Source organism: Castor canadensis, chromosome 1 (assembly GCF_047511655.1).
Source record: "Castor canadensis chromosome 1, mCasCan1.hap1v2, whole genome shotgun sequence".
Lineage (NCBI taxonomy): Eukaryota > Metazoa > Chordata > Mammalia > Rodentia > Castoridae > Castor > Castor canadensis.
In genome coordinates this window covers 1,251,762-1,274,438 of record NC_133386.1, presented here as the reverse complement: position 1 = coordinate 1,274,438, position 22,677 = coordinate 1,251,762, and positions in this window count along the sequence as shown.

Below are 22,677 nucleotides of genomic sequence, written 5' to 3'. Positions count from 1 at the left end.
AAGGATGCAGGGTGACAGCCATAGACTTGCTGCTGAGACTCCATATCAGATTGAACTTGCTCTCCTGTATTGCAGGTTTATGCTTTCTGAGAATTTTTAAAAGTCATATGTTAAAATTTGTGAAGTGCTTTTGTGGCAAATGAACAAATTTTTTTACTCTTTTTAATAGGTCACTATGGCACATGACACTGAATAAATAATAAACCTCACATATGTAAGATGAACTCTACTTGGCTGTGATGTGTTATCTATTTTAGATACTAATTTTTTATATTTATGGTCCTGAGAAAGATGATCTGTACTTTTCTTCTCTTCTCCTCTCCTCTCCTCTCCTCTCCTCTCCTTCCCTTCCCTCCCCTTCCGTGGTTTTGGCCTAATTTTGGTGGGGAGATGGTAATTTTATATAACAAGTTAGGACATGCTCTCTTTACTTTACTTCCCAAAATGGATTTTGCTTTTTGTGGCACTGGGGTTTGACTCAGGGAGTCACGCCTCCAGGCAGGCACCCACCACTGGAACCATACTTCCAGCCTTTTTTGCTCTGGTTGTTTTGGAGATAAGGTTTTACTTTTTCCCCAGGCTGGCCTGGACTGCAATCCTCCTATTTATGCTCCCCTCAGTAGCTGGGATGCCAGGTGCACGCCACCATACCAAGCTTTTTCTATCAAGATGGGGTGTTGTGAACATTTGCCTGGCCTGGCCTTGAACCATGATCTTCCCCATCAGCCTCCTGAGTAGCTAGGATCACAGGCATGGCAAAAACAGTCAATACAGGGATTGCTGGACTGATTCCATTCCAGCCCGAGATGAACCCTCTCACCTGAGATAACCATAAAAGCCAGACCCATGAGATGTATAAATATGATTTCAAGATTCCTTGTCTCAGACAATGGAAGACAGCCGTGTTGACGGAAAGCAGAAAGCTAGCAGTGAGGACCGCACTTGCTGACTCACCACCCAGAGAGCTGCTGAGCTGTGGGCAGGGAGGAAGACCGGGGAGAACCTGAAAGACCCCAAGTTGAAGGGACAGAGGTGACAAGACTCAGAACCAGAGTGGAAAACACTGTGCCAGGAGACGTTGGTGCCCCCGTTGGAGAGTGCCCCCTTCAGGTGTTCTACGTAGCACTCCTTGGTGCACACAGGAGACTGGGGACGACCCCTCCAAAGAGCAGCCGACCAGCCCTGTCACTGAGACACGGCTACAGATTACACCTACCCCACCAGCCATGTCGGAAAAACCCACAACTCATGGGTCATTAGTTAAAACAGAAAAGTTTTGTTTTAATAGAAGGAAATAATTGTTCCTAAAACAAACATTGTTCTGGTTTCAATGAATCATGAAAGCAAGGCCAGAAATGATCAAACTGCTTGCAAGAAACTTAACTTAAATACAGAACAAAGCTCAAAGATAGTCATAAGAATTAAAAATATTTCACTCCTAGCAAAAAAAAATATATTGCCAGGAATATGACAAATGCTTAATAAAATTATGACATGATCAACCAATAAAACTGACTTAGAATGGCAGACAATGGTGTAATTAGCAGAAAATGGCGTTACAGTAGTAAAATTCAAGTGTCTAAGAGTTTAATAAGTGATATGAAAGAATAAAAACATAAAAGTGCATGAGCTGACAGGGACTATGTCTCAGATAAAAAGCATTAGACTACACTAATAAAGATCAGACAATGAAATAAAAACACTGAATTTGAAGTTAGGAGCAGAAACCACAGAGCAGAAAAATTAAAATAAAGATGAAAGGAACTGAAGTGAACTGAGAAGATTTCAACTGCACTCAGATAAACTGCACTTGTTCAAGGGAAGGGTGGAAGAAGAAAGGGATTCCAGTAAATACCCAAGATGTATTGATAATCTCTTGAAAAATGTCCAGATTCAAAGAATGCTATGGACCCACAGAGCACAACAAATTCTGGCCAGAGTAAATAGGAAGGAAACTATACCAAGGCATGCGATAATCAATTTCCTCAAAACCACTGAAAAAGAGAAAGTCTTAATGGCAGCCAAGGAATATTACAGAGGGGTGAAGATGAGGAGGACAACAGATTTCTCATTTGAAATAATGCAAGGGATGACATCAGTAAAAACAAGGGAACTGGGACTTCTGAGAAAATCACTTCTAAGTCAGTGATTTTCTGGAAAAATTGGTCAGGATCAACTTTTTTCAGATCTCTGAAAGAATCTAGGGTAGGTTGATTCAAGAAAAAATTAGTCAATATCTGTAAGAACAATGAGCTTTGTGATATTTTAAGTGACCTTACTCTGCTTCTCCAATCCCAACTTAGTTTTTTCCCTGAAAAATACAATATCCATCAGTAGAGGGAGAAGACGAGATCAGAGCTCTTTTGCACACTCATTCCTATGTACTCTTCTTTATTTGATCAATCCAGTGGCTCCTGGAAGGCTCACGTGAAAGGTTTGTCTTTGACTTGACTTGGAGTTGTCTAGTTCTTGTCCTCTGGGGATGCTACTCAAACCCCACAGACCAGTGTTTAATGCTGCAGCTGCCCGAGGCAATGGCTAAAAACTAAGGAAGGCGATACCCTAACCAAAAGTTGGAAGAGAGCAGCAAAAGAGGGAGAAAGCCACAGAGGGCTGGAGGAGCTGTGATGTCCAGAAGGATGTCCAGGTGCAAGGCTGTGTGCAGCTCAAGGATGACTGAGGTGGCCAAGCCTCTCCCCTCTGGCTGGCTGTGAGGCTTTGCTAACCAGGAATGAAGGCTAAGGCACAGCTGCAAGTTGAGTAGTTGAGACCTGAACATTACCCTGGATTTCTCGGCAGACCAGGAGATTTCTCCATTTCAACAACGAGAAAGTCCCTGTCAGCCAGTGGTTGATAACCAGAAACTAAGTAGAGGCCACAATGGCAAATGAGGTTGAGAATACAAAGAAAAAGAAAAATGATAAAGAAACCCTCATCGGAGAGAGGACCTTTGAGGGTTCTAATACAGCCACTTATCATTACTGAAAATATCCAGTTCTCTACAAAAATGAAGAGTCATGTAAAAACGCTGAGAATGATGACCATGCAGAAGAAGAAAGGCAATCGAAGGGACACAAAAGAGAATCTCAATGACTAGCTGGAAATTTTGAAAAAAATAGAAATTTTGGAGTTGAAAATTAATTAGCAGAAAGTCTTCACTAGGGTTGCTTAATAGCAGATTTGAGCAGTCAGAAAAACAAATCCGTGACTTTGAAGACATGTTACGTGAGACTTCCCAGGCCGAGAGTCAGAGAAGAGAGTGGGGAGGAACGAGAGGAGCCTCGAGTGGCTGTGGATTACTATTAGTCTATCAACCCACACAGAGTGGGAGCTCAAGGAGAGAAAGCAAGAAAGGGCAGTAAGCGTATTTGAAGGCATAATGTTGAAAACCTCCCAAAACTGATGAAAGATGTTATACCCATCAGAGAAATAAACAAATTCCATCAAAAAGGAGAGAGATCCCAAATCTAAAATTACACTTCACCTTAAGAAACAAAGTCTAGTATAACTGTATGAAACACCATATTAAAATGTACCATTCTATGTAATTAATATGCACTCACAAAATAATAATTTCATTTTAATCATGTGAGTTTGTTGAAAATTTTGTTAAAACAACATAGTTTCTAAAAGAAGAAAGTAAGAAAAGATCAAATGAAACTTCAATCAAGTGGCACTGAGAATGATAAAGCATAGTGTGAACCCCAAAACAGACTCAGGTAGAAACAGAAAATCCGAGGACATCCATGCAAACAAAAATTGCTTTTGGGGTCAAAAACTGTCACAAAGACAAGCCCAGAATGAAATGGCCTATCCCTGACAGCTACCAAATGTCATAGAAGAATTAACCTCAGTCATCTATAAACTCTCCTAAAGACGGAGGAGATGGAATTCCATAAGACTATCATTGCCCAGATCCCAAATGAGACAGCAATATCACAAGAAAATTAAGTTACAGACCACAAACTGTCATGAGTCTAAAATTCTCAACAAAATACTTGAAAACTAAATCCATAATTTTACAAAAATACAATTAGACTCTCTGACCAAGTGGGATTTATGACAGGAATGCAAAGCTAGCTAAACGACTGAAAAATAATACAAAATCTCCTATTACTAGAATAAAGTAATAAAACCACATAAATATTTCAACACATTCTGAAAAATCACTTTACAAAATACTACACCCCTTCATGACTAAGACACCCGACACATTAAGGATGGAAGGAAACTTCCACAATGTGACAAAGGTCATCTATGAAAACCCCACAGCCTGCATACTCAACAGTGAAGACAACGCTTTCCCTCTAAGATCAAGAGCAGGACAAAGATGGCCCCATTTGCCACTCCTGTTCAACATTGTATGGATATTTTGCTAGGACAATGATGCAGGGAAAAGAATGGGAAGAAGTAAAACGACATTTATATATATACATATATATATATGAAAACCTAAGGAATACATGCACACACACACACACACACACACACAAAAGCAGGCTAAGTGTAGCTAAGCAAGGTTATGGGATGCAGTGTAAGCGTGCAGAAACTCCTGCGTGGCCATAAACCAGCAATGCCAGAGACAGAAAGTGAGATTAAGAAAATAATTACATAACCTAGCAAAATAACTCATATAAACTTAACCCAGCCAATGTACTACTGTAAAATCCCAAGGCCAAGCCCCACTGAACAACGAGCAGGACTTACACACTGAAGGACAGGACTGCAGGACAGGTCATGTCAAGGGGGGGGGCATGAGGGGGAGGGGGAGGGAGAAGGAAGAAGGTACAGGAGGGGGCGGGGAGGAGGAAGGAAGAGGGTACAGAAGGGGGAGGGGAGAAGAAGGGGAGGGGGAGGGGAAGGAAGAGGGTACAGGAGGGGAGATGGTTGAGGTGCTTTCTACACAGGAGTGAATATGGAGCACTGAAACCTGTCAGTCATTCTAAGAAGGGGGAGGGGAAGAGAGAGAAAATGGAGGGGATGAGCCAAATGGGTACATGGTACATTGCATATATGGAAATATCACAGTGAAGTCCCTGTACAACTATTATACACTAATAAAAACATTAAAAATTGAGACCCAGAATAGCCAAAACAATCATAAAAAAAGACCAAACTGGAGAGCTCGCATTCTTGGTGCCAGCACTTGCCATAAATCTGCAGTAATCAAGATAGTGTGGGGTTGGAATAAACACAGTCATATACATCAAAGGAACAGAGTCAAGAGCCCAGAAATAAATCTCAAATCCATGCACGATTGATTTTCAACAACAGTGTCTAGACACCTCCTGAAATCATTTATGAAATTAACTCAAAACTAAGCCAGGAGCTAACACTATAAATTATTTGAAGAAAATTCAGGGACATACTCATGTTTTTGGATTGAGCAACAGTTTCTTAGACATGACCTCAAAACCCAAGCAACCAAAGAAAAACAAACAGATGAACTGGCCTGCATCAAACTTGAAATGTTTGTGAAACAAAGGACAGTGCAAAGAAAGTGAAAACATGAACTTCAAATCAGAGAAAATATCTACAACTCACCTTTCTGATGAGGTTTAGTACCTAGAACATTTGGTAGTGCTGAGATTTGAACTCGGGGCCTCACATTTGCCAGGTGGGCACTCTGCCACTTGAGCCACACCACCAGCCTTTTCTGTATTGGTTATTTTTGAGATAGGGTCTTGCTGTATCCCTGGGCCAGCCTCCTATCTGTGCTTCCCTACGTAGGTGGGATGGCAGGTGTGAACCCCACGTACAGCTTTTTATTGGTTGAGATGTGTCTCCAAAACTTTTTGCCCTGCTGGCCTTAAAGCTTGATTTTTCTCTCTGACACTCAAAAGCCACTGCGCCCAGCCCCAGAATTTACATGTTTAAAAAAATCTTTCCACTCACAAATAAAAATACAAACAGCCCAATGAAGCTAGAGAAAAGTACTAGAATAGATCTTTCTTCAAAGAAGATACATAAAGAGTCAATCAGCACGCAGAAAAATTCTCCACCTCAGTTGTGATTAAGGAAACGCAACTCAATCCCGTAAGGAGATGCTCCTCGTGCCGAGAGGATGGCTGTGACTTAAAGAGAAAGAGCAAATGCAAGTGCTGGCAAGAGGATATAGGAACTGGAAGTCACATGTTGCTGAAGGGAACACGACATGGTGCAACTCTGCTAAAAACAGGCTGCTCCTCAACAGGCTGGTATACGCCTTAGGAATTCCACGTTCACAAGAAAACTTGTGCGCAGATGTTCACAGAGGATTATAAACAACAGCCAAGAGATGGACACAGTCTGGAGTCCATCAACGGAATGCAACAAAGGTGGCAAATCCACAAAATGGAAGATTATTCACCCCTCAAATTAATGACGTGATCACACGGCATGGATGAGTCTTGGAATTGTCATACTAAGTGAAGAGTTCAGTCACAATGGGCACATACTGGATTATTCCGCTTATAGAAAGATCTAGAACAGGCAAATAGATAAATTCGGAGGACTGGTGTAGTGGCTCAAGTGGTAGGGCACCTGCCCAGTAAGCATGAGGCCCTGAGTTCAAACCCCAGTACCGCCAAAATAAATAAGTAAATAAATGAATTGGGAAAGTAGAATTGTATTTCCCAAAAAGTAGATGTGTGTTTCCCAGGGCGAGCAGAAACAGACCTGCTAAGAGATACGACATTTCTTAGGAGGGGATGAATGTGTTTCAGAATTCAGATATTGCCCGTGGCTGTTCAACTCTGGATTGAGTAAAAGACACTGAGATACACCTCCGCGTGGTGGTTTCTGTGACTGTGAACTCTACCATAAGAATGGAGCGCTGCAGCCTGAGAACACGCTGAGGCAACTATTTCAAATTGTTGAAAATGATTGGTCAGCCCAGAAGTCTGATGAAGAAAAAAATCATTCAAAAAAGGAGCAAAATAATGTCTTGTTCACCCCCCAGAGGGAAGGACTGGCCATCAGGGAAGGTGTGCCAGTCCGATGAGCCAGGTTAACCTTGGTCCTCCAGGCAGCAGACAGCTGGAACCTGGCAAAGCAACATAGGGCTCCAGAAATGACAACCCCGCTGCTAAAGCATGACGTTCTCATTGCTTCAGTGCATTTAAAAGGCAGTTTGCTGTTGAAACGAGCAATTCTGCATTGTGCATTTGCTAATGTGCATCAGAAAATGCATGGTCATAGAAAGGCAATAAAATCAAATTGAGAAAGAGAAGCGTGCGGTTGCAATACTAAAGTCCTCACGCTACAGGCGGAAGGTCACCTGAAGAGGGTCATGAGAAGTTAAAGGTGTGTGCTGTAAACCCTAAGGTAACCATTAAAATAGCAAAGCAAACATTGTAATTGTCATGTGAAAAAAGGAGGTAAGTTATAAAATGCTGTTTTTCCAGAAGGTATAAAAGCCACAAAAAGAGAACAAAAATAGGATGGGACAAATAGAAAAAAACTCAATAGCACATTAAAATCTAAGTACATCAAGAACTACATTAAATAAAAATGGTGCCGACATCCTGATAAAAACTCATTGCTAGATTGAATAAAATCACCAATCTGAAGCGCACGTTGCTACAAGTAACACGGTGCAAATAAAAAGATTTAAGTAGCCCGCACAAATGAAAAGTCAACCGGAGGAAGGGCTGGGATGTGACTCAGTGCGACAGGGCTTGCCTCGTGGTGGGAGGCCCTGGCTTTCATCTCCACACCACACACACGTATGCACACACATATATACGTGCACACACACACTGACAGACACAGATACACACATGCACGCATACACAATGGAAGGGGAAGACAGAGCAAGCAGTCCCCTGAACAAAGAAAGCAAATGACTATTAACGTAAGACCAAACTGGTTCAGAGCAAGGAGTGGGACCGGTGACGCCGAGTCTGGTTTCTCAATGGCAGAGCAGGCAATTCAATGGAGTAGTGGTGGCTAGCTTAGAATTGACGTGTGACCCGTGTGGTGTATGAAAATGTCATGCATCTTTCCATCCGCCCATCCTCCGTCAATTATTCATCTATCTAGCCCTGTCTTTCCAGTTATCTATCATCCATCCATCCATCCATCCATCATCTGTCCATTTATCTGTCATCTCTCTGCTAGTCTTTCTACATATTATCTACCTCCTATCTATCAATCTGATGTCAATCCATCATCTATCTTTCTATCTGTCTGTCTAACTATCCATCATCTATAATTAATCTATACCTATCTATCCATCGTCTATCATTAATCTATCATCTGTCTGTCAACCTATCTATATATTATCTATCTATGATCTATCAATTACCTATATTTCTATCTATCTCCATTTCAGTATTTATAAGAATAAGGTAAAACAAGAAATCTCATGCATTGCCAATGTGAATGTAGACTGACTTATTTTCCTGAAAGTGTCTGTGTATGAAGAAACTTTAAAATGCCAGTATTTGTTGATAAGAAGTCAAAAAGTTGCCAAAAGTTTTATAGTATCTTTTAGCTAAGCAAGTTATTATATATTTATTCAGCAGAGTATTGTGAGTTTTATACTCTTAATATTTTCTACACATACATGAAAGTTTTGTAATATTAGTAGAAAACATTGAAAATTAAGTTATAGTCTTTCTGTACCTATGTGTATATATACCTATCATTTAAGAATGCACGTGTAATTTACCTATATCCGTGTGTAGTCTGTCTGCACCTATCAATCCAGAAATCACTCAGAGCACAGTGAGGTGCTCGGGAGTAATGCACCCCTCGCTTTCTAAACCTGCTCCTTTCTTCTCCCAAGCTCTGCCCGTCAGGTAGCTGAAACACACTTGGTTCAGGTGCAGCGCGCTCCTCCCACCCGGCCAGTGCAGATGGCTACCCGCCAGTCCGTCTGCCCATGGGGGTGGTGTGAGTGCTTTCTCCCTTTCCTCCTCCCTCCAAGGGCCAAGACAGAGCTGACACATCACACCTAGAGCAGTAGATAGGGGTCCTCGGCCACCTCCTGCCCCAGGGCCCTGCCCACCTTCCTTGGAGCCCTCGTGACTTGCCCGGCTGGTAATCTGGTGTTGGTGGCTGGGTCCCTGTGCTCTGTTCTCTGCTGGGGTGTATGTCCTGAGTTCTTGCTTGCAGGTCTGCTAGTCCAGCCTGTCTGTCCTCCTCCTTGGCTCTACTCTGGGCTTGGCCACCTTCAGAATCTTGGCCCCGTGGAGACCTATGGGCCGTGGAACCCTGCCTTCCCTCTGCCTGCCCACAGCGCATCTTCCATTTGGACGGACAGCATGGCCCTTGCAGATGGCGACTGATTTGATGTAAAGGCAGTTCACACATCAGACACAACTGCAGGTCCCAGGTAAAAGCTCACGAGAAGAAGCACATCGCAGTGGTTGACATCAAATGTGATGTCATCAAACGCCTCCTGCTCACCCGAAAACTGAGTAGACACTCTTCCTTCCGGTTCCTAGAAAGTCCGAGGAGCCGGCAACCACGGCAGATTGACTGGTTGAAGAAGCATTTCTCAATTCGAGGGTCATTACTCTTGATCAGCAAAACCCAGAAGTGTGCCTGCAAGAGTGCATTCAGAGGATTGATGGGCAGGGAAAGGGACAAGCAGTGTCCTCCTTTCTCACCTCACCGTGCTTGAGTCTGCGATGAGTCACATTAAGTCGTGCCAGGGCATTGCCAGACAGCATGAGAAGAGATCCTGTCCCAGGGAAGAAATGGACAGTGTTTTGTTCATCTGCACAGGAGACTTCAGCTTAAAACCTAGGGGCAGCTCTGGGGACACCATGCCAAGTCTGCGTGGAGTGGAGGTCACATCTGGGAAGGCCCAGCCTGTCCCGAGACACCAGTGCCAGTCAGTGGTCAGTGGCCTCATCCGGGAATGCATGTGGAAATGTCGCTCTGTTGGCAGGACGTGGTACGGAGCATTTCTGGGCTGGGGAGAAAAGGTGGAGCCACTTCCTCCCTGATGCCCGCAGCAGGGACCTGCAGTGAAATGGTTCATTGGCAAAGTGGCAGAGCATGTCGGGGAAACCTGGGGACATCTCCTGCAGAGCCACTGCGGTCTCTGGGCTTAGTCACCAGTCCATGTGTCCCTTTTCAGAAAGACTGAAAACACCACGCTGGGCATTTGTGAACTTGACTTGGGCACCAAGCCAGCCCGGCTCAGAGCAGACCCAGCATGAAGCTGGGCTTTGTCTATTCACACCGTTGTCCTAGGGAAACCCTCTTCCTAAGCTGCGAACACAGCTTCCCCGAGCAGTCCTGGGTGCACTGACCACGTTTATGTGACTCAGGGTTGGTTGCTTCCTTTTGGGTGTGTTTTTACGATTTCATCTCTCTTAACACCACTGAAATAGTTCTGAAGTTCATTTTGTTTCTGAAAATTTGATGCTTTGTGTGTTTATACTTTAGAACACTTAATAGTGCTCAATAGTTAGTTTGAATAAACTATCTATGAAGGGCTACGTGTTCAAACAAAACACTTCAATATACATTTTTACAGTTTCCTCCACTCTTGCCTCAATCTGGATGCACAAATTTCCACCATTAAGAGAAAAGTATTTATTCCTTTGGATTTGAATCTACTTACAACCACTTGGTTTCTAAGATGAAAATCAAACTCAGGACCTTTTGTTGCTGCAGTCACTGAGGGAGGGGTGGAGCGGAAAGGCTGAAACAATTTCCTAGATGTCGAATGGTCCTAATAAAATGACCTCAATGAGTCAAATGTAACTGCATCTGAAACACGTGAGTTGTGTTTTCTGTACAATGCACAGGGCTCACTGTGAGGGGAAGAAGCTTGGCCAGAGGCCCAGCACAAAATGCTGAAGAGACATTTGTAAATATTTAATAAAATGTGATTGAGTCTGGGTCAGCCTAGCCGAAATGTGAGCCCCTCTCTGGAAGCTCTCATTTAATACAATTGGAAGTTCACAGGATTTAAGAGTAGAAAGTAGCATTTATAAGCAGACATTTGGGAAGCTTAGGCCTAATGGGTAAGTGTGTTTAGTCAGTTTCTCACCACTGTGACCAAATACCTGAAGGAAACAACTTAAGGGAGGAAACACAGATTTTGGCTCATTTCAGAAGTTTCAGTCTGTGGTCAGCAGGCCCCGTTGCTGTGGGCCTGTGGTGAGGCAGAGCATCTGCAGGTGGAAGTGAGAAGCAGACACCTTACCTCATGGTGACCAGGAAGCAGACAGAGATGGAGAAAGGGGCCCAGGTCAAGACATTTGTCCTCCAAACACGGGCCCGGTGACTGACTTCCTCCAACTAGACCTCAGATCCAAAAGTTTCCACCAGCTCCCAGTCTTGCTATCAAATTGTGAGTCCACCAATCAATCATTAGCTTGGAGCTAATCCATAATTAGCTTGGAGCCCACGTGACCCACTCATCTCTCGGAGACTGGATGCAATGACTGGGGACGTTCAGCACGTGAGCATTTGGGTGGACGCTTCAGATGCTGACCGTAACAGCAGGAGAGCTGTTCTCTGTTGTCTTAGTGAAGACATAGCAGGTGGCTCTTCTGTGTCAGCCTTATGTCATCAGGCTGCAATTCTGTTATTTGATGTAACTGACAATTACCATAATCAACAACAGTATCGGGGTTTGAACCCAGGGCCTCGCCCTTGCCAGACAGGTGCTGTACCTTGTGAGCTATGCCCCTAGCCCTTTTTGCTTTAGCTGTTTTTCAAAAACAGTCTCACTTTGATGCCTGGTTCACCCTGGACTGAGATCTTCCTACTTATGTCATACCATGTGGTTGGGATGGCAGGCACACCCCCCCCCACACCCCAGCCGCTGGTTGAGATGGGACCTTGTTAACTGTTTGCCTGGAGTCTTGCTATTTGTCTGGGGTCTTGCTAATTGTTTATCTGAGCTGGTCTCAAACTATGATCCTCCTGATTTCTGCCTCCTAAGTAGCCAGGATTGTAGACATGAGTCACCATGTGAGTCAGGCTCAACACACGATTCTTAAAGTGTGCAATACCCCTGTCATTGATGTGTGTCAATGACCACTGTGAGCAAATGCATTGTTGGTGTTTGAGGGTCAGTAGCTCTTGGCCACTCAGGAGGGCAATATGGCTTGCAACTTCTAAAATCAATGGATCAAATACAATATTGACCACATTTCTATAATTATTATTTTGCTTAAGTGTCAAAAGCCCATTGAAAGTGTTTGTATGTGTGTCTGTCTTTCCTGTCCTCTCCTCTTCATATAGAATAAGAATAGAATAAATGTTCTTCAGAAAAAAAGGAGCAGAATTCTTGTCAACTCACTGACCCGCACTGAGTCTCTGAAAGACACAAAATGTTTAAAATGTGAGTAGAAAGTAGAATTTTTGCTGAAAGCTACTCATCCTGACTATATAAATACACTTTAGACCCCTCTCCTATTCCAGCAGCATTAATGCATGCTCATGTATTACCAGATGTTTTCATCCAGAAAACAAATTCTGAGGTTGGCAGAATTAGCTGGTGAACTTGAGGCTAGTGTGGCCTGAGAGTGTCTTGTGGGGACAGTGACACCAGGCAGCTAGCTCTAGGCAGATAAAGGAGGACATTGCCAAAGGTTTCCTAACACGAGGGCTTGCACAGCATTGCCCTTGCAGCTTGCCGAGAATTGTGGTGGAACCAGTCCTTGTGTGTCGCCATTTTGGGTTGTTTTTTCTTGGGTACCAAGCTTCTGAATGGCTGGATAATCTGGAATGTTCCAGATGCCTGACCAAGAACAAGTAAAAGGTCCACAACCAGCATGGACTTGCTACTCACCGGTGTGTTTTTCTCCATTACCCAAAACTCCCTCAAGGTGGAACATGGATGACAAAGTGTGAGGACGGTCAATAGTAGCTTAGGACAAATGCCAGGTGAGGAAACCCCTTCCACCAGGTTGGCTTCTCCTACAAGCTATATATTTATATATATAGTGTATATTCCCGTCATCCTGAAGTTCCCAGTTACATGAATTTGCTCAAAATATATGTAAAAGTATTTTTGTTTAGTGGTACTGGGATTTGAACTCAGGGTCTCACATGTGCTGTGCAGGTCCTCTACTACTTGAGCCACTCCACCAGCCCTTTTTCTGTTGGATATTTTGAGCAGGGCCACGTGAACTATTTGCCCTGGTTAGCCTCAAACTAAGATCCTTCTGATCTCAGCCTCCCAAGTAGTTAAGATTACAGGCATGAGCCACCGGGACCTAGCCTATTTTTTGTTTTTTAAGTCAGTATCTTTCTATGTGGACCAGGCTGGCTTTGAACTCTTGAGCTCCCAAGCAGCTGGGACTGCAAGTGCATGTCACCATGCTTAGTTTATTTTTAAAGTACTAATATTTAACCTCAGATATCAATATTTGCTCATGTCCTCTTCATATCAAATGTGCAAAAAACAGCAAACATGTCTGACCCACACAACCCTTTCCTAAAAGTGGATGTTCTTCTAAATCTCCCGTGGGTTTCTTAGGGCTGAAACGTGGGACGTGAGAACTCTAGAGATGCCTTCTGAGCCTCCAGTAGCTTCTGCTTCTGGTTAGCAGTCAGGAGCAAGAGGTGCTAGACTCACGATGTCCTCTTCAGCTGCTCGTGATGGCGTCCTGCACTGAACGATTGGAATGGAAGGTAATTGAATGCAGTTGCAGAGTCAGAGTCAAAGGCGGCCTCATCCAGACACCCAGACTGTAGGTTTTATGTTGCTAGTGGCACAGAACACAAGTGCTCCCATGACTGCACAGGCTTATCTCCAAGACTCCATTTCCTCTGTGGCCTACATGCATACGCCATCAGGATTTCTGCACCTGGTGGGCCGCCTGATTCAGAAAGGCCACCTGGGCCTGCAGCACTGTCCTGGGCCACCCCAGTGATTCCAGGCAGAGACAGGTTCTGCTAACCCTCCCATTTCCCCTCCCCTACTGGAGCCGATTCACTTGGGATCAGAGTCTGCCCAATGGGCCACTAAGTGTCCTGAGGACAGTGTTCTGCCCACAGGCGTGATCAGCCCTGCATGGGGGAAGGGTAAACCAGCCCGTCTTTCTTGGGGAGTTTGAATGAAATACACGGTAGAAGATCACAGAAGAGAGATACGCAGAAGGCTCTGGGCAGAAACAGGTGATACGAATGGAAGTAGTCAGTTTGAGTCAGTGGCTCACAGCAGGACAGGAAGAGACAAAGCTAACATGTGGCCCCACACCAGTGCAGTGCTCGCCTAAGTGGCTGGTCCTGAGCTGAGTCCCCTGGAGCCACTGATGCTATCGTGAAACCACAGACACTGTTCAGCCTCACACCTTGTCCAACAGCTAAAGCTGAAAACTTGCTGTGCATAAGACACAGTGCCGGCACAGCGAGCAGAAGTGAATTTTGTGGGGTTTGATCCCAGAAGACAGAGAAAGATGTGAGACCAGAAAGGGAGCCGCTGAGCCACGTTGGGGTTGCCTGCAAGAGCTGCATCCGTCTCCTTTGTCTCGTCGGCCGTGCTCTGCGGCATGTCATTAAGACAGTCAGCTCCAGCCAGGTTGTCACTGGACACGGGCTCCATATTCCTACCGGGTCTGTGTGTGCACATCTATTCTCAGGACAGCGTGAGTTCCTGTTACCTCCTCACGTCGTCTGAGCCCACGGAGGCACGGCGTCTAACACGTATTTCTACTATGAACAGTCCCTGGTCATGTGGCTACTCTCCAACCGAGACGAAGCACGATTTCTGAACCATACTTTGCTCCTCCTTCTGACTCACTACCAGTCAGGGCCTCAACATTTGTTTCTACTAACTGTCGGTCCATGCAATCGTGGCTTCTGTAACTGCAGAAAAGCGATGACATACCTGACTGAGGCAGAGCCATTTCTGAAGCTGCTCGAGTGACAACTGCCCGCATCCTACCACAAAAGCTACCCCTGCAGGTACCAAGGCCATGAACCCAATGTGACCGTTTGACAGGCTCTCAAAAGTTCAACTGAGGTGAACAGAAAGCGTGATGTTCCCACATGAAATGTTCGAGTCACATAAAAAAGAAAGAGCTAATGAAGCCGTCCCAGAGCCAAGCTCAGATGGAGCTGTAGACCTGGCCCAGGATGAAACAGCTGGAAGCTGCCCACTCCCATCCTCTCTCCTTACCTCCCAGGTCTGGGGGGACATGCCAACAGCTCCAGGCAGTTGGGGTTCATGTCTGGGCCCGTGGGCCTGAGACAGTGCTGTTGCTTCACCTGCCCCTCAGCCCCACCTGGATGAGGTTTTCCCCCAGGACCCAACTCTGCGCCCCAGGTTAGGTGCGACCCCACCACCTGGAGGGTGGAAGGAAGCACCCCACCAGCTCTCCAGCCTCTGGGCACTCACCTGCTGCTTCCTCACGGCCAGATAACGATATGCCGAGGTCATTATGATGAGGGACGAGGGGGAGGGAAAAACGGCCTGTGGGGAAAAGCAGAGACCAGGAGAGTTTCCAGGGGCTCCGGGACTGTGCACGCCTGAGCATGAGTGTAGGTAATGGAGCCTATGTCCTCCTTGCCCTGGACCCTCCACCCCAGTGCTACCAGAAAGACACAGGAGAGTGCACTGGAGTGTTTGGAGCAGTCGGCATTGCCAGGCCTTTCTTCCCATATAGAGACCTGGAGGGCACTGCAGCAAATCTGCAGTCAGAGCTCCCCATGCTGAGGGAGGGACAAGTGAGGCAGGATTCAAGGAGCTGTGATTGGTGCAGGCGAGGGAAGAAAGGAGGGTTCTGCTGGGGTTGGGACAGTCAGGGCGGGGTCAGAGGGCACTGGGCACACCTCGCCTCTTTCCCCTGTGTGAGATGGGGCCTGTGTTATGACCTCCTCTCTGCTTGTCTTGACATTGCTCCCATGTTCCACCTCAGCCCAGCAGCTTTAGCAGGAGGTGAGTTAACCAGGACACTTCTGGGTGCACGCAGCCGGTGTCAGGGCGTCTGAGACCCCAGGATTCCAAGACCCACTGTGTTGCACAGGACGGGCATAGCACAAGGAAGACTTCCATGGTATCCTCTCCCTCTGCCCACGGTTGTGCAGGGCACTCCTCAGCCTTTGTCCCCATCATCTGCTTCCGATCTGTGGCATGTTCTTCATCTCTGTCTCCTTCAAAGGAACTCACTGTTCCTTCTTAGAGCCAAAGACAGAGGACTTCTCTGCTGGCAGCAGCAACAACAAAAAACAGCCTAAATGAAGCTTTTAGATATAGCCAGTCACTTAACAATCTTACCCAAAATAACCCTTTATCTTTAAAAATTGTATTTCAGCAAATTATCTTAAGTCAGAAAATGTGTCTTCAAAGGTTAGCATTGCAGATCATAACAGCTGAGCTATTGGAGAGTGCATTCATTACTCAAGTTCTACTTCATTTTTGCACCCTATTTTCACTTATTCATGAAAAACATGTATTAACTGTACATGTCAGTGTGCCCGTGTGACACGTCAGCACACGCAGACAGAGGGCATTGATCACATGCTGTCACTAGCATTTCCCTCCCCTTATCAGTGTTTTAGTTTTGGAGCCTTTGAGCTTCTGGTTTCTGGATCTTCATAAAACAGATATTAGGCCTTTGTGAACCACAGTGACCCCACTGTGCTGTGTAACCACAAGTCATTCCTTCCGCCTAAGCGTGTTTGGGTACCTGTCATCCAGCCTCCGTTATCCACCCCAACACCCTTTCCAGCCTTAGTAATCACTATTCCACACCCAGATGGACATGACCGGCTTCCACGTGTCAGAGGACATGCCATGCCGCGCTTGCCTTTCCGTGTCCGGCTTGTCTCACTTAACATAGTGTCCTCCAGTTCCGTCCATTGCTGCAAATGACAAGATTTCATTCTCCATGGTGCAATAATACCCCATTGTGTGTATGGCCACAGTTCACATTTTCCTCATCCCTTTATCCATGATGGTTGGACTCTATGCCTTGGCTGTTGTGCGTAGTGCTGCAGTGCACAGGGGTGTGGGTATCTCTCTGGTGTGCGTTTTATGGGGGAGCTCTACAACTGCTTCCTTACGAAGGTGTACTTGTGTATACTTACCACAGCTGATCGCAGCTATGACTAATGCAACTCTTGGAAGGTGAAACTTATGTTTTCTATCCTGAGCACAGTCCTGGTGGCATAAAGTTATTCATTTTTTGAAAGTTACAGAACACGAAAGGGAAAGAAGTGGAGTTGAACAGAAGGTCTACCAGTTACTATTAATGGTTGTACAAATAAAGATGGCTCTTTTATATGATCTGTAACCTCTAAAAATGCAAAGCTAATAAACAATTATGAACAGATGACGAATTTATAAAGTGCTAAATAAACACCAACTGTTTATTACAACTTGAGCTGCAGCTTCATGGCAGGCACTTTTAAGAGTAGTAAAGTGATGTGTCAAAACACAGTTCTCCAAAGTAAATAGGAAAGGTGAAATTGTCAGGGAAGAAATGTTCCTACTGGTGATCTGCCTTCATCATCCCTGTTCCCCATGGCATCCTAGCCCAAAGACCACCTGTGAAGATCTGCCATTAGGTCTTTCATTCTTCCATGCCAGGCATCTGCAAGGACACTCCATTCAACTTCCTTCTGGGTCCTTCCTGCTGGAGGAGGCAGATCACAGGCAGCATTTGAGATGGCTCCTGCTGGTCTCTGCCCCCTGGTCTTCCTGTCTGTGCACTGTAGTCTCCTCCCTTCAAGTATGGGGTGCTGTGAGCCTTGGTTCTAGTGACTGGAATGTGGCTAAGTGATGGAAGAACTCAGGTAGTACATATCAGGCTTCTTTCTGGCCCTTTCTAGCTCTCTCACTTGGTCCTTCATGAAACTACCTGCTTTGTTGAGACCTGACCTATGAAGAGACCCACAGGTCAGAAATTGAGGGAGATTCCTGAGCAATGGATCTGGAAAAACTAAGCCCTTTAAACAAGATTGTGAATGATCTGGAATCAGATCCTCCCCCAGAACAGGTTTTCAGGTGAGAGCCCAGATCCAGCCAGAATTTCAATTAAAGCCTCAGGAGAGACCCTTTCCAGAGATGTCAGCTGTGTCTGGATTCCTCATATTCTGTACAGTGATATATAACTAACATGCATTTTAAAATTCAGTGCTCAACTTATGTCTTATCTTCTCCACAAAGACTTCTCCAACTTTTTGGCTTGTGGCAGGTTCTTGTAACATCCATTCCCCAGGCTTTTAGTTATTTAATTAGTGACAGCTTTTTTCACTGTACATGAATAATAGATTTGCCCACAGTTTATTTTAATGTCCATGTCCAGAAAATGTGTGTATTCAACAAATAGCAATTGCACGAGTAAATGAATAAATGTATGAATTCAGTGGGTGGATGGATAGGGAGATGGATGGATAAGCGCATGTATGGAAGGATGTGTGGATGAGTGGATGGATAGATGGAGAGAGATGTGAATGGAGAAGAGTGGGCAGATAATTGGATGATGGGCAGCTTGTGGATAGATAGCTGGATGGAGAGGTGTGTGTATGTATGTATGGATGGATGGATGGATAGATGGATGGATGTGTGGATGGTTGGATGGATGGATAGGTAGGAGAATGAATGGATGGATGGGTGGGTGGAAGGATGGACAGATGGTCAGATGGAAGTATGGATAGATGATAAAATGAATGGATGGGTGGCTGAATGGATGGGTGAATGGATGAATGGATGGATAGATGGAAGGGTGGATATATGTGTGCATAGGTGAATGGATGGATAGGTAGGAAGACGATTGGATGGATGGGTGGGTATATGGATGGATAGAAGGATCACAAACTTACTATCTTTCAATTGAATAACTGAGAGGAAAGAAGTTTAATAAGAATGATTGTGTTTTAGAGAAGAATATGTTATTTTCATCAGAATTATTTGCACCCGGCTGGATCACAAGAGCATTCTGGGTTGGAGGGGAGGATTGGAAGTCCAGACAGTAAGTGTCCGGAGCAGGCACAGCCCTGATGCTTTGGTGGGTACAGTTGGAGACACCTGCTCCTGCTTTTTTTTTTTCAGATTAATGATCTTCTGAGGGGCCACAGACAAGGAACTGCATGGGATCTGAGTGCTGGTGTGTCTGACTCTAGACTGGGGGAGTTGGCCCCTGGACAAGTGGTTCTCAGCTAGTTGTGCTTTAGAGTCCTAGGGGAGGCTTAGAAAGGACTATTGCCTGGCCAGACAGGACCCAGTCATGGTGCTTTGGTTGACTTCCACTACGAAGGCCATTTAGAGATTCCACTTTGCATATCTAACCTGAAAACATCAGCACTCCAGGGCACGGTGCTTGCATAAGAAATCACTCAGGAAAAGCAGAGGTGGATAACAGAGAGGGCGGATTAGCTCCCCCACCAAGCAGGGCACTCCAAGGGGCTGCTCAGGTGGCGTTCGCTTCACCCCGTGACATCGGAGGGAGAAACATCTGACAACAGACATTAGATAACGAACTCAAGACTGCTTGGCGTTCAGCATCATTTTTACTTTTTTGTTCTATTAACATTTAAATTTTTCTTCTTAAAAATCAAATGTTATGCTAGGAAAAGACTGAGTGGTCCACGCCTGTAATCCCTTCTCTCAGGAGGCTGAGGCAGGAGGATTGAGAATTTGAGGTCAACATGTGACATTCAGTGAGACCGTTTCAAACACAAAACAAAAACCCCTCTCTTTTGAGTGAGCAGCTCACTGCCACCATGATAGTGACAGAATTTCTGCCTTTAATGACTTGGGTTTCCACCTAGAACGAGTTTTGTTTGGAGGCATCATCTTCACGAGAGACCTAGCCTTGCTTTTAAAACAAAGCAAAGTAAATGAAAAGGTCTCCAGAAAGCAAAATTAAAGAATTAAAGTTTCTGTTAGCATTACTTGTAATCTCAGTTTATGAGGCTTTCCCAGAAAAAATCAAATGTGCTGAAAGAGTGAGAAAAATAACACCACACATTTACCCCTAGGGGCTTAGATTACCCGGAGAGAGATGGCTTCATCCAGGCAAAGAGAGAAAACGCGCGCTGAAGCTGAGCTGGGGATTTAGGTAACAGGACAGCACTGCCAACTCAAAGTCTGAGAATCCCAGGCAGTGAGCCCGGCCATGATCACCGATCACCGAACACAGTGGGGTTTGTGCGCCTGGCTGGCAGGGCCACTGCCACAGAGAAGCCTGGCAGCTGTCCAGGGACCCAGGACCTTAGCATCGCGACTGTGCTCCCATCCTGAGGCACTGATGTTGTGACCTGGCATTGTCTGTGTGTCAGCGACATGCGTGGAGTGACAGCAAGGGATACATGATGGGACACTGCCTAGACGTGGGCACAGCTTCCCTGTGCTGCCTGGGTGCCCACAGACCACTGCGTTGGTACAGCCACGTTTGTCCTCCATCTGCTTGAGAGAAGCCAGGGGAGCTTGGAAGCGATTTCTGGGCTCCTGCTGTGTTGCACATGGCAGAATAAACACGGCTCAAAAAGAGTCTATTAGGGATAATTAATCATTTTAACCTGGATGGGTTCTGGGGCCTCCATCACGCAGCAATTTCTCAATACCTATTGAAGGCACCACATTTTTTATAAAAACAATTTAACAAGGGCTGCTGTTTCTTCAGAAAACGTTTTCTATCTAATGCCCTGATGGCTGGACCTCAAGAAATGATTTAGGTGTTTTTCTAAAAAAAAAAAAAAAACAAAAAAAAAGCCAGGTATTTTTCAATGCAGCCATTTCAGGGAGAACACACTGAACTTTCTGTGGAATACGTCTTGATACTTACAGAGATTTTAAAAGAAAATATTTGGGATGTGGTTTAGGAATCAAACAGTCTTAAGTATGTAAATAATGACAGGCTGGAGCGCTTTCTAAAAAAACATAGACTGACTGTTAAACACACAGCCAACTTCTGGAGCCAGGAGGTACCACGAGAGGTGCCAGTGGGTTTGTTTCTTGAGGACTTGGGGTTGTGAGGAGGGTCTGGCGCTGGAACGAGCAGCTGCATTTTGGTGTCCAAGATCAGCTGCAGTAGACTATAGTGTTCTGTGAACTCAGAAGTCCACTGAATTAACTCTGCTACTGAGTCTTCATGAAGACTTTGTACGGGGTTAAGCCTACTTGTTTTCTTAGTAGCAAGAATGGACTCGTTCTCTCTTCAGGGCAGGCTCTGTCCATGCCTCAGTCCCCCTCATTCTGTGTCCAGGACAGTGAAGCAGAGACACAGCCTACACGGCTCTCCTGACGAGCTCAGTTCTAAAGTTCAGTGTCACGTGCTCCATCCCAGGCTATCCTCCCTCTTCTGGGTTTAGGGGGCGTAGATATGGAGCTTGCAAACCTGAAACATCTTCACTGTTTAGCACAATTATTTAGACATAGCCACATGTAACATTAAAATAAGATAGCTTCTGTCACAAAGGGGACCTGAATGGGTGACCGAGGTGACATGACGTTCTTGTGGGTGCTGGCTCTCGGGAGCACCGAGGCTGTGGGAATGGGCCAGCCCTGAGGAGTCTCGGGACACAGAGTCATTGTGAAGGACGTCTGCTTGGTAACATTTTTTGTCATGCAATTAATATTTGCATACCCTTTGCGGGATGTTAGGAATAAACAGGTTGCCCAAGATCTCCAAGGACTGTGCTTGCTTTCTGAGTGTAGTTCACCTGGTGCCAGGAGTGGACGCGTTGACTTGGCCAGGGAACCCATTGCTAGGCCCCAGCTGCTGGGATGACCTCACAGTGGCACCCTGGTGGCACTTCCCTGCCTCTCGTTCCAGCCTCAACGTGTGTGCACTGAGTTTGCTGCAGAACACCTTCATGGCTCTCAGAGACAGGAAGTTTCTGAAGCAGACTGTGAGCTCCAGGAGCTGTGGGAAGGCTACCCTCGTCCTCACAGCATCATGTAGCTTCCGGGCTCTGTCCAGCAGCAGGGCACAAAACTGGGGCCCTCCCAGGAACTCTGGCTTCCAGCAGCGTGTGGGCCAGGCTGGTCCGAGCTGCCCCCACACAGGATGCTTCTGAAGAACTCCACGTCAGCATTTAATTCCCTTTCTTCATTGTGGGCTTTCCTCCTTTTCCTCCATTTTAAGGAAACTTTATAAGTTGAAGTGTGGAACACAAAGTGGCCTGACTTTTTTCTTCTAAGTCCTCTTCATGGTCTCGGTTTTTGAAATTCAAATGCCAAGACGTGGGTCAATGTCTTCATTAGTGATCTTGAAGAAAAAGCCTTCATGGTTAGCTGTCTGCATGGAGATGGGAAGCAGAAATCCCAAGGAGAAAGCTCACAATGATGGATTCGTCAGAAATCAGCCTCATACTCACCTGCAGTGACTCCTGTCTAGGATGATGGCAAGTAAATGCTACAGGGATGTGTGTCTCATCCAAGCAGGACTTGGAGGCTAAGACACAAGGCAAGAAACCCAGAAAGGAAGCAGCGATGCTGAGAGCCAGGCAGTGAGACAGCACCGCCATGTCAGAGGGACACAAATGGCTCGGTTTAGCCGGCATTCGTGAAGGTCATCAGGACCTTTTGGGTAGAAGCAAGTCTGCGATTACAGAGAAGAATTAAACCCATTCACTCACCAGCGTTGAAAGGTTGAAAGGTGGGAAACCCCCTGGACCGTGACAAATTGAGATAATTATGCAAACAAGTGTACTTTGCCTTGATCCATCAGTTGGGAGTGTTTGGGAATATATAATAAACCAAATGACTCAATTTTCCACTTCAGCTTTATTTGTAGAAATTTTTTAAGATAGGTTTTCAGTTTATATAAA